We start from the raw sequence: 14229 nt of genomic DNA, 5'->3' as shown, positions 1-14229 counted from the left end.
AGTAGTAGTAGGTTTATGCATGAATAATGCCCCCAGTAGTAGCACCACTTATGCCCCCAATAGTAGCGCCACTTATGCCCCCTGTAGTAGCGCCACTTATGCATAATGCCCCCAGTAGTAGTGTGCTTATGCATTCATAATGGCCCCAGTAGTAGCGCCACTTAGGAATAATGGCCCCAGTAGTAGTCCGCTTATGCATGAATATTGGCCCCAGTAGTAGCGGTATATATGCATAATGCCTGCAGAAGTTCCACTTATACATATGTGGGCTAAACAATTTTTTTTTTCCTCCAACATCTCCCTTACTTACTGTTTTCTGTATATATGCAGCCATAAGCACCCACAGAAAAGGGAAAGCTGGAGAAGAGATGCCAGGAGGACTCAGGAGGTAGTACAGGCAGGCTGAGGCAGCATAAATACTGGAGTGGGAGAAAAGTAGGAAAGAGATGGGACACAGGAGAGGAGGGACCAGTCTATAAAGGAGCACAGTTTATTGGTGGCTGGTTCCAGGGGAGGGGCCAGCAACTGTGTTGGAAAAATAGGGTTGTGCATAAAACAGTAACAATCCTGAATGAAGCCAGATGGCAGCAGTGTGTACAACCTGTAAACACAGCTATTTGGCAGGAGGCCAAACACCTTCAGCTTCATCACAGAAAGCAGCAGTAGAGGAAGTAAGGGACATGCTGCATATGCAGATACCCGGCTGGCTCCACCCCCAAAACTCTGCCCCACCCCCTCTTGAAAACCCGATCCCTGTGCTACAATCACACTGCAGTTCATCAGAGTGGCCAGGACTCGGAAGTACATGTTGCATGTCTCCTGACCTCTATGTGCATGTGCACAGTGTTAGCGGCACCAAACTGCTATACTGTACAGGCCTGGTGGCAGGGTAGACCCGCGCAGCAGTGGGATGCAGAGCAGGGAGATCACCTCTTCAGCCTGGTGCTTACCTGCTCTGCATCCCTTTGCAGAGCATGTAACGCTGGGCCTAATGGCACATTTAGGAGTGGCACTGCAGTGGCAAACATCATGGCAGATTAATAAGCTATACAAAAAAAACAGCAATGCTCCAAACAGCACATAATGCAAAGAAAAAAGGTACAAGATGTAATTGTCCTTGGGCCCTCCCACCCTTATTTTGTATATATTAAACAGGACATGCACAGTTTAACAATCCAATCATTTCAGAGACAGGGACTGTCACTTGTAGCTGAAATGATTGGTTTGTTTGGGCCCCCACAAAACAAGCTGGCAATGAGCACTGCACAAACTTGCTCTACATAGGCAAGACGTCGTCATCAGCATCCAATTCCTCATCTCTATCAGTGTGTACATTCTTTTCTTCACACAATATTAATTCTTCCCATTACAGGTGCCTCTTTATTTTGTGGACATAATTGTTGGTAAAGGTCTTCCTCGTGGAATTGGTAATTCATCTTGATGAGCATTATCTTTTCCACATTTTGGGGAAGAAACCTCCTACGCCAATTGCAGACAAGGTTACTGGCTGCGCTGAAAACTCTTTCTAAGTACACACTGGATGGTGGGCAAAGCCAGTTTGTGCAAGGGTCTCCAAATTGCCTTTTTTTCCTGCCAGTATTGAAACGGACTGTCTGATGTGCCTATTTTCATGCTATCACTGAAATAATCATCCACTAGTCTTTAAATGGTGCTCATATCATATGCAGTCATGGTAGACATGTCACTAAGTGTAGGCAGTACCTTCATTCTGGACCAAATGACAAAAGTTGTTCCTGACAGATCAGCATCACCGCCAGTGGGTCTCTTAGGAAAATTGAGTTATTTCCTGGCAGCTGCAGTTGTATGAGAAACTGAAGGAGGAGATGTTTCCGTGTCACTTGTCGCTTGAGCTGATAATTTGCTCACCAACCGCTCTTTGCATCTCTTCAGATTTTTGTCATTCAGAAGGAAAATACAACATAGGACTTAAACCTAGGATCAAGTATGGTCGCCAAAATATAGTGATCTGATTTTAAAAGATTGACGAACCTTGAATGCCTGCGAAGCCAATCAAGGGCTTTATCTACAAGTCCGACATGCTTAGTGGAATTGCTTCCTTTAAGCTCCCCCTTCAATTTGACCAGCTTCTTTTCTAAGAATCTAATAAGAGGAATGACCTGACTCAAGCTGGCAGTGTATGAATTAACTTCACATGTGGCAACTTTGAAGGGTTTGAGTACTTTGCACAACATGGAAAATATTCTCCACTGCACTTGACTAAGGTGCATTTCTGCTCCTTTCCCTATGTCGTAGGTTAATGTGTAGCTTTGGATGGCCTTTTGCTGCTCCTCCATCCACTGCAGAATATAGATGGTTGTATTCCACCTCATTACTACCTCTTGCTTTAGCTGATGGCTGGGCAAATTCAACAGTTCTACATGCACTTGCAGAATGGCAAAAATGGCCCAAAAATTTCCAGGCCACGGACAGCATCTTCTGCATACCCTGTCATTTAAAAGAAAACTTCACATCACCAAGTTAATTGTGTGAGCAAAACATGAGATGTGTTGGAATTTGCCAAGATATAATGCTCTCACAATATTGATAGCATTGTCAGATATCACAAATTCCGAGGAGAGTCCAAGTGGTATAAGCCATTTTGCAATGATATCCCTGAGTTTCTCTAAGAGGTTGCCAGCAGTATGCCTCTTACTGAAATCGGTGATACACAGAGTAGACTGCCACTGAATGAGCTGGCATTTGTAAAATTCGGCAACTTCTGCTGCTGTTGGTGTTGCTAAAGGCAATAAATCTACCCAGTGGGATTCAACAATCATGTAATCTTTTGTTTGCCCAGTTCTGCTTGTCCACATATCCGTGGTAAAGTGGACAGTGGGTACAACGGCATTACTAAGGACATTAATAATGCTTTTTTTAATGACCTTGTACATGCTGGTAATTGCTTTTCTAGTGAAGTGGAATCTAGATTGGATTTAGTAATGGGGACACAATACCTCAATCAACTTTCTAAATCCCACTGCACTAAGGGTGGATACTGGATGCACATCTAATACCAGCATAGTTGTTATACCGTCAGTAATCCATTGTGCAACTGGGTGACTGCTGTAATACTTGCACCCCCTTGCAAAGGATTGTTTGACACTCAATTGTTTTGTTAAAGTACTACTACAAAAAGTCTTCCTGGGCCTCTTCTGGGATGAAGATCAACTCCCAGTAGTAGCAGCAGCAGCAGCAGTAGGCACAGCACTCAAGGATCATTCGGAGGAATCCCAGATAGGAGTGGAGTCAGTAATACTTATGAAATTGGATGCAGGACTACTTCCAATCATGATTGAGGAAATGACAATGAGGGAGTTGGTGGTGGAGATTGCAGGTGCTTGGATATAACAGAGACAATGGAGCTAGGTGACGCTGGACTGGTTACATTCTTAGCCAAAGTTTCTGAATTTGTCAAAAACTTTTGATGAATGCACTGTAAGTGATGTAACAGGGAGTAGTTTCCTAAGTGGATAAGGTCCCTACCTCTACTTACTATGGCTATAGAAAGGCTACATACTGCTTGACTATTGTTGTCTGGATTTGGGTGGAAATAATTCCACAAATAAGAGGAGGATTTTTTAGTTTTTTGCCCAGGCATGATAATGGGAGTTTTCATGCCATGGGCAAAAACTGTCTCCACTGGTGCCTTATTTAAACAAACACCATCTTCATCATCAACATTCTTATTAGCACCAGCTACACAAATATCCTCCTCATCCTGGTGTACTTCTACAGTGACATCCTCAATTTCAATGTCAGTATGTTGACTTGTGCTACTCCTCCCAACACTTGTAGAGGACGTGCAAATGGTGGAAGGAGCCTCCTCTTTCAGTACAGTATTGGAAACATCAGGCTCACACATGACACCCACAGACACACTTGGACTTTATTTGGTAATTGGTAATATTGCTGAGCACACAGTTGGCTCCTGTGCCATAACAAGTTTAATTTTTCTAAACTCTTCTACAAGGAGAACGGCTTACACCATCATTATGAGATGCAGAACATTCAGTCATAAACAAAGGCCAAGGCCTTAGCATTTCCTTGCCACTTCATGTAGTAAATGGCTTATTGCCAATTTTATGATTCTCTGCAGCTAACTTTACTTGTATTTTTTATTATTTAGCACTGTAAAATGATATCTCTACTTTAATTTTACATGCACTGTCTTTGATTTGACATGCCCTCTATGCCACTGGGCATCGGCCTGACGTTGATGGAATTGCATTGTCAGGACTAGTGGCAGCAGCTTCAGCACTAGTACCTGGTTCATGATCTCCTCGCAATTGTTCATCCTTCATTTCTATCAACAAATGCGAAATGGGGTACAGCACACACCACAAAAATGTACCACCTACAGTGTCACACAATACTTGTATGAGTATAAAAATATATTACTGTGGAACCACCTTCACCTACAGTGTTGCACAATATGTGTATGAGTCAATATTTGAAAGAAAAAAGAAAGACTCTGTGTTGGGGCATGCTTAAAATAAAACAACTTTTAATTATAATATAATAAGATTATGGTACACCGACAAACACACATATAGTATTTTGGGAGAAGGTCATACATTTTTTTTTTAACCTTTCTCCACTCATATCTTTTGAATCTGGAGACAGATTCTAAATTAATGAGAAAGAAGATAATAAGATATGAATAGGAGTAACAATTCTCCAATTAATATCGGTATCTAAGGTGACAGTGACACCTTAGATGAAAATATCAGAAATTCAATTTCAACATAACAAAGAAAATTCCAACATATGTCACAACGGCATTTGATAAAAAATTTTAGACTAAGAATTTTGGTCCATTAATCAATGCCTATTGTGATAACGTATCCTGGTATCCTGGTAAGGGTTAAACTGCTATTGCTTGGTTTCTGGTCAACATGTACAGTGAAAGAAGAAACTCTATGTGAGTCTAGGATCAGACAGATTGGAAGAGGAATATAGATATGAAATCGGTAAGGGTCAAAGGTTGCTCCAACACTTCTGCTTTTCACATGAAGACACAGGTATTTATTACTGCACCTGAGATTCCCTAGTGGTCTCCCATCTAGGTACTATTCAGGCTCCTCGCTGCTTAGCTTCCAAGATCAGGCGAGATTGGGCGAAACCAGTGAGATATGGCAGTAATATCACATAGGTTGTGAATGAGAGGGTGTAAGGTTATTGGCACATACCAAAAGGAGTACTTCTGCTGTCCATTATTGTGCACAGTCTCTCTGTTACTTTCGTATTGCAGAGAAATTATATGACTGGCATTTGGATGAGAGAGTAATGAAAAAGTAAGATATAGGAAACAAATAAGTTCAGGGCCCGCCTTCTGCTGTCCACTGTCATATAGAGATATAGCGGACAGTGGATGAGAGGGGCAGGTTACCTGGGCTTATTGAAAATAAGTATGGAATTACACAGATATCTTAAAGTTTCCTGATACACAACCAATTCCAGCTATTGGGGATAACCCATAGTCATATATGATCCAAAACCGAGGTTTTTTTTTAACAATATGTTGTGGTTTGTAAGAATAAATTAACCATCTACATAACAATATTAGAATGTAATATAATATTGTTATGTAGATGGTTAATGTTTATGTGTGTTTGTCGGTGTACCATAATCTTATCATATTATAATTAAAAGTTAAGTTTTATTTTAAGCGTGCCCCAACACAGAGTCTTTCTTTTTTCTTTCAAATATTGACACGTATTCTTGACTCTGGGTGCACCACCAACAACAATAACTCCTTGGATACCGATTACAGGCATCTCTTATGCATATGCACTGTTGGTTACAAGGGACAAATTTGATAAGAGCACATCATAAAGAGATTGTTTTTAGTCCTGTGCGGCACCAAACCAACCTTTTTCCCAATATGTGTATGAGTCAGAAACAGTAATTGAACACTGCAGTTTAATTTCACAAACAGTGTCGCACAATATGTGTATGAATATGAAAATACATTACTGTGGTACCACCTTCACCCACAGTGTCTCACAATACGTGTATAAGTATTAAATAATAATATACACTGCAGTTTGACAGGCAGTGTCACAGTACTTTTAAAAATAACATAAAAATTGTATAGTACACTGGGGTACAGCGCAAAAAATATATATTTTGTAATAATTATATTTTTAGGCTTTTTGTTTTTAGCTTTTATTATTTTATTTTTACACTGGGGTGTAACCCCTGAATAGACAGACAAATCACCTCTTTCAGATACAGCAGACAGAGCACCCCTGTAATGATACAGCAGACAGCGCACCCATGGTCTGATACAGCAGAAAAAGCACCAATTTCAGATACACCAGCCCCATGCCAGTCAGACAACACAGTACTGACAATGAGGACACATCTGTTCCATACACTATCCACAGCCGTAGCAAAAATGGTGCCGATCACAGGGGACCTTTATAGAATCCAAAACCCATAAGAATTCAACAGCGAGATGATGATGTTTTGCCTCAATTTGGGATCTTAGTAAGGCGGGAAACCCCGAGCCGGACTCAGATCCCAAAGTCAGTGGGTACGGTTCTCAGAGAACTGGACCTGCTCATCTCTAATAATGATGTATTTATTGTGGACTTTGCTTCCACCGCCTTCAGTTCTAGACAGGTCTGAGAGGTGTTCCTGTTGTTAAGTGTTCTAGTTTTATTGCCAGTGATACATTCAAAAGAATTTCACATAACAGGCCAGTGAAGGGAGCACTCATCGGGACCATTGGCATCTCTGGGCTAGTGTCATGAACTCCCTGGGTGCACGTTGAACAAGAAGTTTGGTGATATATACACTAGAGATGAGCGGGTTCGGTTTCTCTGAATCCGAACCCGCACGAACTTCATGTTTTTTTCACGGGTCCGAGCAGACTCGGATCCTCCCGCCTTGCTCGGTTAACCCGAGCGCGCCCGAACGTCATCATGACGCTGTCGGATTCTCGCGAGACTCGGATTCTATATAAGGAGCCGCGCGTCGCCGCCATTTTCACACGTGCATTGAGATTGATAGGGAGAGGACGTGGCTGGCGTCCTCTCCATTTAGATTAGGGTTGAGAGAGAGAGAGAGAGATTGACCTGAGGCTGTGATACTGTAGAAGAGAGTGCAGAGTTTAGTGACTGACGACCACAGTGACCACCAGACAGTGCAGTTGTTTGTTTTATTTAATATATCCGTTCTCTGCCTGAAAAAAACGATACACACAGTGACTCAGTCACATACCATATCTGTGTGCACTGCTCAGCCCAGTGTGCTGCATCAATGTATATATATATCTGACTGTGCTCAGCTCACACAGCTTATAATTGTGGGGGAGACTGGGGAGCACTGCAGTGCCAGTTATAGGTTATAGCAGGAGCCAGGAGTACATAATATTATATTAAAATTAAACAGTGCACACTTTTGCTGCAGGAGTGCCACTGCCAGTGTGACTAGTGACCAGTGACCTGACCACCAGTATATATAATATTAGTAGTATACTATCTCTTTATCAACCAGTCTATATTAGCAGCAGACACAGTACAGTGCGGTAGTTCACGGCTGTGGCTACCTCTGTGTCGGCACTCGGCAGCCCGTCCATAATTGTATATACCACCTAACCGTGGTTTTTTTTTCTTTCTTTATAGTCATACTAGTTACGAGTATACTATCTCTTTATCAACCAGTCAATATTAGCAGCAGACACAGTACAGTGCGGTAGTTCACGGCTGTGGCTACCTCTGTGTCGGCACTCGGCAGCCCGTCCATAATTGTATATACCACCTAACCGTGGTTTTTTTTTCTTTCTTTATACATACATACTAGTTACGAGTATACTATCTCTTTATCAACCAGTCTATATTAGCAGCAGACACAGTACAGTGCGGTAGTTCACGGCTGTGGCTACCTCTGTGTCGGCACTCGGCAGCCCGTCCATAATTGTATATACCACCTAACCGTGGTTTTTTTTTCTTTCTTTATACATACATACTAGTTACGAGTATACTATCTCTTTATCAACCAGTCTATATATTAGCAGCAGACACAGTACAGTGCGGTAGTTCACGGCTGTGGCTACCTCTGTGTCGGCACTCGGCAGCCCGTCCATAATTGTATATACCACCTAACCGTGGTTTTTTTTTCTTTCTTTATACATACATACTAGTTACGAGTATACTATCTCTTTATCAACCAGTCTATATATTAGCAGCAGACACAGTACAGTGCGGTAGTTCACGGCTGTGGCTACCTCTGTGTCGGCACTCGGCAGCCCGTCCATAATTGTATATACCACCTAACCGTGGTTTTTTTTTCTTCTTTATACATACATACTACTACGACATCTCTTTATCAACCAGTCTATATTAGCAGCAGACACAGTACAGTACGGTAGTTCACGGCTGTGGCTACCTCTGTGTCTGCACTCGGCAGGCAGTCCGTCCATAATTGTATACCACCTAACCGTGGTTTTTTTTTCTTTCTTCTTTATACATACATAGTTACATAGACATCTCTTTATCAACCAGTCTATATTAGCAGCAGACACAGTACAGTACGGTAGTTCACGGCTGTGGCTACCTCTGTGTCTGCACTCGGCAGGCAGTCCGTCCATAATTGTATACCACCTAACCGTGGTTTTTTTTTCTTTCTTCTTTATACATACATAGTTACATAGACATCTCTTTATCAACCAGTCTATATTAGCAGCAGACACAGTACAGTACGGTAGTTCACGGCTGTGGCTACCTCTGTGTCTGCACTCGGCAGGCAGTCCATAATTGTATACTAGTATCCATCTCCATTGTTTACCTGAGGTGCCTTTTAGTTGTGCCTATTAAAATATGGAGAACAAAAATGTTGAGGTTCCAAAATTAGGGAAAGATCAAGATCCACTTCCACCTCGTGCTGAAGCTGCTGCCACTAGTCATGGCCGAGACGATGAAATGCCAGCAACGTCGTCTGCCAAGGCCGATGCCCAATGTCATAGTACAGAGCATGTCAAATCCAAAACACCAAATATCAGAAAAAAAAGGACTCCAAAACCTAAAATAAAATTGTCGGAGGAGAAGCGTAAACTTGCCAATATGCCATTTACGACACGGAGTGGCAAGGAACGGCTGAGGCCCTGGCCTATGTTCATGGCTAGTGGTTCAGCTTCACATGAGGATGGAAGCACTCAGCCTCTCGCTAGAAAAATTAAAAGACTCAAGCTGGCAAAAGCAGCACAGCAAAGAACTGTGCATTCTTCGAAATCCCAAATCCACAAGGAGAGTCCAATTGTGTCGGTTGCGATGCCTGACCTTCCCAACACTGGACGTGAAGAGCATGCGCCTTCCACCATTTGCACGCCCCCTGCAAGTGCTGGAAGGAGCACCCGCAGTCCAGTTCCTGATAGTCAGATTGAAGATGTCAGTGTTGAAGTACACCAGGATGAGGAGGATATGGGTGTTGCTGGCGCTGGGGAGGAAATTGACCAGGAGGATTCTGATGGTGAGGTGGTTTGTTTAAGTCAGGCACCCGGGGAGACACCTGTTGTCCGTGGGAGGAATATGGCCGTTGACATGCCAGGTGAAAATACCAAAGAAATCAGCTCTTCGGTGTGGAGGTATTTCACCAGAAATGCGGACAACAGGTGTCAAGCCGTGTGTTCCCTTTGTCAAGCTGTAATAAGTAGGGGTAAGGACGTTAACCACCTCGGAACATCCTCCCTTATACGTCACCTGCAGCGCATTCATAATAAGTCAGTGACAAGTTCAAAAACTTTGGGTGACAGCGGAAGCAGTCCACTGACCAGTAAATCCCTTCCTCTTGTAACCAAGCTCACGCAAACCACCCCACCAACTCCCTCAGTGTCAATTTCCTCCTTCCCCAGGAATGCCAATAGTCCTGCAGGCCATGTCACTGGCAATTCTGACGATTCCTCTCCTGCCTGGGATTCCTCCGATGCATCCTTGCGTGTAACGCCTACTGCTGCTGGCGCTGCTGTTGTTGCTGCTGGGAGTCGATGGTCATCCCAGAGGGGAAGTCGTAAGCCCACTTGTACTACTTCCAGTAAGCAATTGACTGTTCAACAGTCCTTTGCGAGGAAGATGAAATATCACAGCAGTCATCCTGCTGCAAAGCGGATAACTGAGGCCTTGACAACTATGTTGGTGTTAGACGTGCGTCCGGTATCCGCCGTTAGTTCACAGGGAACTAGACAATTTATTGAGGCAGTGTGCCCCTGTTACCAAATACCATCTAGGTTCCACTTCTCTAGGCAGGCGATACCGAGAATGTACACGGACGTCAGAAAAAGACTCACCAGTGTCCTAAAAAATGCAGTTGTACCCAATGTCCACTTAACCACGGACATGTGGACAAGTGGAGCAGGGCAGGGTCAGGACTATATGACTGTGACAGCCCACTGGGTAGATGTATGGACTCCCGCCGCAAGAACAGCAGCGGCGGCACCAGTAGCAGCATCTCGCAAACGCCAACTCTTTCCTAGGCAGGCTACGCTTTGTATCACCGCTTTCCAGAATACGCACACAGCTGAAAACCTCTTACGGCAACTGAGGAAGATCATCGCGGAATGGCTTACCCCAATTGGACTCTCCTGTGGATTTGTGGCATCGGACAACGCCAGCAATATTGTGTGTGCATTAAATATGGGCAAATTCCAGCACGTCCCATGTTTTGCACATACCTTGAATTTGGTGGTGCAGAATTTTTTAAAAAACGACAGGGGCGTGCAAGAGATGCTGTCGGTGGCCAGAAGAATTGCGGGACACTTTCGGCGTACAGGCACCACGTACAGAAGACTGGAGCACCACCAAAAACTACTGAACCTGCCCTGCCATCATCTGAAGCAAGAAGTGGTAACGAGGTGGAATTCAACCCTCTATATGCTTCAGAGGTTGGAGGAGCAGCAAAAGGCCATTCAAGCCTATACAATTGAGCACGATATAGTAGGTGGAATGCACCTGTCTCAGGCGCAGTGGAGAATGATTTCAACGTTGTGCAAGGTTCTGATGCCCTTTGAACTTGTCACACGTGAAGTCAGTTCAGACACTGCCAGCCTGAGTCAGGTCATTCCCCTCATCAGGCTTTTGCAGAAGAAGCTGGAGACATTGAAGGAGGAGCTAACACGGAGCGATTCCGCTAGGCATGTGGGACTTGTGGATGGAGCCCTTAATTCGCTTAACAAGGATTCACGGGTGGTCAATCTGTTGAAATCAGAGCACTACATTTTGGCCGCCGTGCTCAATCCTAGATTTAAAGCCTACCTTGGATCTCTCTTTCCGGCAGACACAAGTCTGCTGGGGTTGAAAGACCTGCTGGTGACAAAATTGTCAAGTCAAGCGGAACGCGACCTGTCAACATCTCCTCCTTCACATTCTCCCGCAACTGGGGGTGCGAGGAAAAGGCTCAGAATTCCGAGCCCACCCGCTGGCGGTGATGCAGGGCAGTCTGGAGCGACTGCTGATGCTGACATCTGGTCCGGACTGAAGGACCTGACAACGATTACGGACATGTCGTCTACTGTCACTGCATATGATTCTATCAACATTTAAAGAATGGTGGAGGATTATATGAGTGACCGCATCCAAGTAGGCACGTCACACAGTCCGTACTTATACTGGCAGGAAAAAGAGGCAATTTGGAGGCCCTTGCACAAACTGGCTTTATTCTACCTAAGTTGCCCTCCCACTAGTGTGTACTCCGAAAGAGTGTTTAGTGCCGCCGCTCACCTTGTCAGCAATCGGCGTACGAGGTTACATCCAGAAAATGTGGAAAAGATGATGTTCATTAAAATGAATTATAATCAATTCCTCCGCGGAGACATTGACCAGCAGCAATTGCCTCCACAAAGTACACAGGGAGCTGAGATGGTGGATTCCAGTGGGGACGAATTGATAATCTGTGAGGAGGGGGATGTACACGGTGATATATCGGAGGGTGATGATGAGGTGGACATCTTGCCTCTGTAGAGCCAGTTTGTGCAAGGAGAGATTAATTGCTTCTTTTTGGGGGGGGTCCAAACCAACCCGTCATATCAGTCACAGTCGTGTGGCAGACCCTGTCACTGAAATGATGGGTTGGTTAAAGTGTGCATGTCCTGTTTTGTTTATACAACATAAGGGTGGGTGGGAGGGCCCAAGGACAATTCCATCTTGCACCTCTTTTTTCTTTTCTTTTTCTTTGCATCATGTGCTGATTGGGGAGGGTTTTTTGGAAGGGACATCCTGCGTGACACTGCAGTGCCACTCCTAAATGGGCCCGGTGTTTGTGTCGGCCACTAGGGTCGCTAATCTTACTCACACAGTCAGCTACCTCATTGCGCCTCTTTTTTTCTTTGCGTCATGTGCTGTTTGGGGAGGGTTTTTTGGAAGGGACATCCTGCGTGACACTGCAGTGCCACTCCTAGATGGGCCCGGTGTTTGTGTCGGCCACTAGGGTCGCTAATCTTACTCACACAGCTACCTCATTGCGCCTCTTTTTTTCTTTGCGTCATGTGCTGTTTGGGGAGGGTTTTTTGGAAGGGACATCCTGCGTGACACTGCAGTGCCACTCCTAGATGGGCCCGGTGTTTGTGTCGGCCACTAGGGTCGCTAATCTTACTCACACAGCTACCTCATTGCGCCTCTTTTTTTCTTTGCGTCATGTGCTGTTTGGGGAGGGTTTTTTGGAAGGGCCATCCTGCGTGACACTGCAGTGCCACTCCTAGATGGGCCCGGTGTTTGTGTCGGCCACTAGGGTCGCTAATCTTACTCACACAGCTACCTCATTGCGCCTCTTTTTTTCTTTGCGTCATGTGCTGTTTGGGGAGGGTTTTTTGGAAGGGACATCCTGCGTGACACTGCAGTGCCACTCCTAGATGGGCCCGGTGTTTGTGTCGGCCACTAGGGTCGCTTATCTTACTCACACAGCGACCTCGGTGCAAATTTTAGGACTAAAAATAATATTGTGAGGTGTGAGGTATTCAGAATAGACTGAAAATGAGTATAAATTATGGTTTTTGAGGTTAATAATACTTTGGGATCAAAATGACCCCCAAATTCTATGATTTAAGCTGTTTTTTAGTGTTTTTTGAAAAAAACACCCGAATCCAAAACACACCCGAATCCGACAAAAAAAATTCGGTGAGGTTTTGCCAAAACGCGTTCGAACCCAAAACACGGCCGCGGAACCGAACCCAAAACCAAAACACAAAACCCGAAAAATTTCAGGCGCTCATCTCTAATATACACATGATGATATTTATGCTTATAAAAATAGCAGAATTCACCATGCAATGCAGGTTAGTACAGAAATCTTAGGTGGTCATTCCGAGTTGTTTGCTAGCTGCTTTCGTTCGCTGCGCAGCTATCAGGCAAAAAATCAGCACTTCTGCGCATGCGTATGCGGTGCAATGCGCACGCGCATCGTGATATTACAAAGAACGATGTAGTTTCACACAAGGTCTAGCGAGGCTTTTCAGACGCACTGCTGGCCGCAGAGTGATTGACAGGAAGAGGGCATTTCTGGGTGTCAACTGACCGTTTTCAGGGAGTATTCTGAAAAACGCAGGCGTGCCAGGAAAAATGGATGCGTGGCTGGGTGAACGCAGGGCGTGTTTGTGACGTCAAAACAGGAACTGAACAGTCTGAAGTTATCGCAAGCGCTGAGTAGGTCTGAAGCTACTCTGAAACTGCACAAAAACATTTTGTAGCCGCTCTGCGATGCTTTCGTTCGCAATTCTGCTAAGCTAAAATACACTCCCAGTGGGAGGTGGCATAGCGTTTGCACGGCTGCTAAAAACTGCTAGCGAGCGATCAACTCGGAATGACCACCTTAGTTCACTAGTAAGTGCAGAACCACTTGATAATGCAGAAACACTGAGAATTAAGAATGTGCGCAAAAACAAAACAAGATCACTGCAGACTAATTGAGAGTGCTGAATGCTGACACTGACAGAGCAAATTAAAATCCTGTACTACTGAATAACAGACAAAGCATTTGAACCTGGTGAATGATCAGACATTCCTCATGTATCTGACAGGCAGGAAGTCCAGACACACTGATGGCTCAGCCATGAGTGCTGGAATCAGGCAGACTTAAAAAGTGTTAGGTGTAATCCATGCTAGTGATAATTAGGCCATTACCTGACATGTGGACAGAGAACAGGTTCAGATGAGCAGCACCACTGGGAGCTACTAGAACAGCAGCTCTCATAAACAAGAGGCCTGGTGACCCCTTTTG

General features: G+C 44.4%; 1 pseudogene; it reads right to left on the bottom strand.

Moving 5' to 3' along the window:
- Positions 1-5046: 5046 nt before the first annotated feature.
- Positions 5047-5165, bottom strand: LOC134967231 (5S ribosomal RNA; annotated as a pseudogene).
- Between the last annotated feature and the right edge of the window lie 9064 nt (positions 5166-14229).

Source organism: Pseudophryne corroboree, chromosome 10 (assembly GCF_028390025.1).
Source record: "Pseudophryne corroboree isolate aPseCor3 chromosome 10, aPseCor3.hap2, whole genome shotgun sequence".
Taxonomy (NCBI): domain Eukaryota; kingdom Metazoa; phylum Chordata; class Amphibia; order Anura; family Myobatrachidae; genus Pseudophryne; species Pseudophryne corroboree.
Note: the sequence above shows the minus strand (reverse complement) of the source record. Positions and strands in the feature narration are given on the sequence as shown.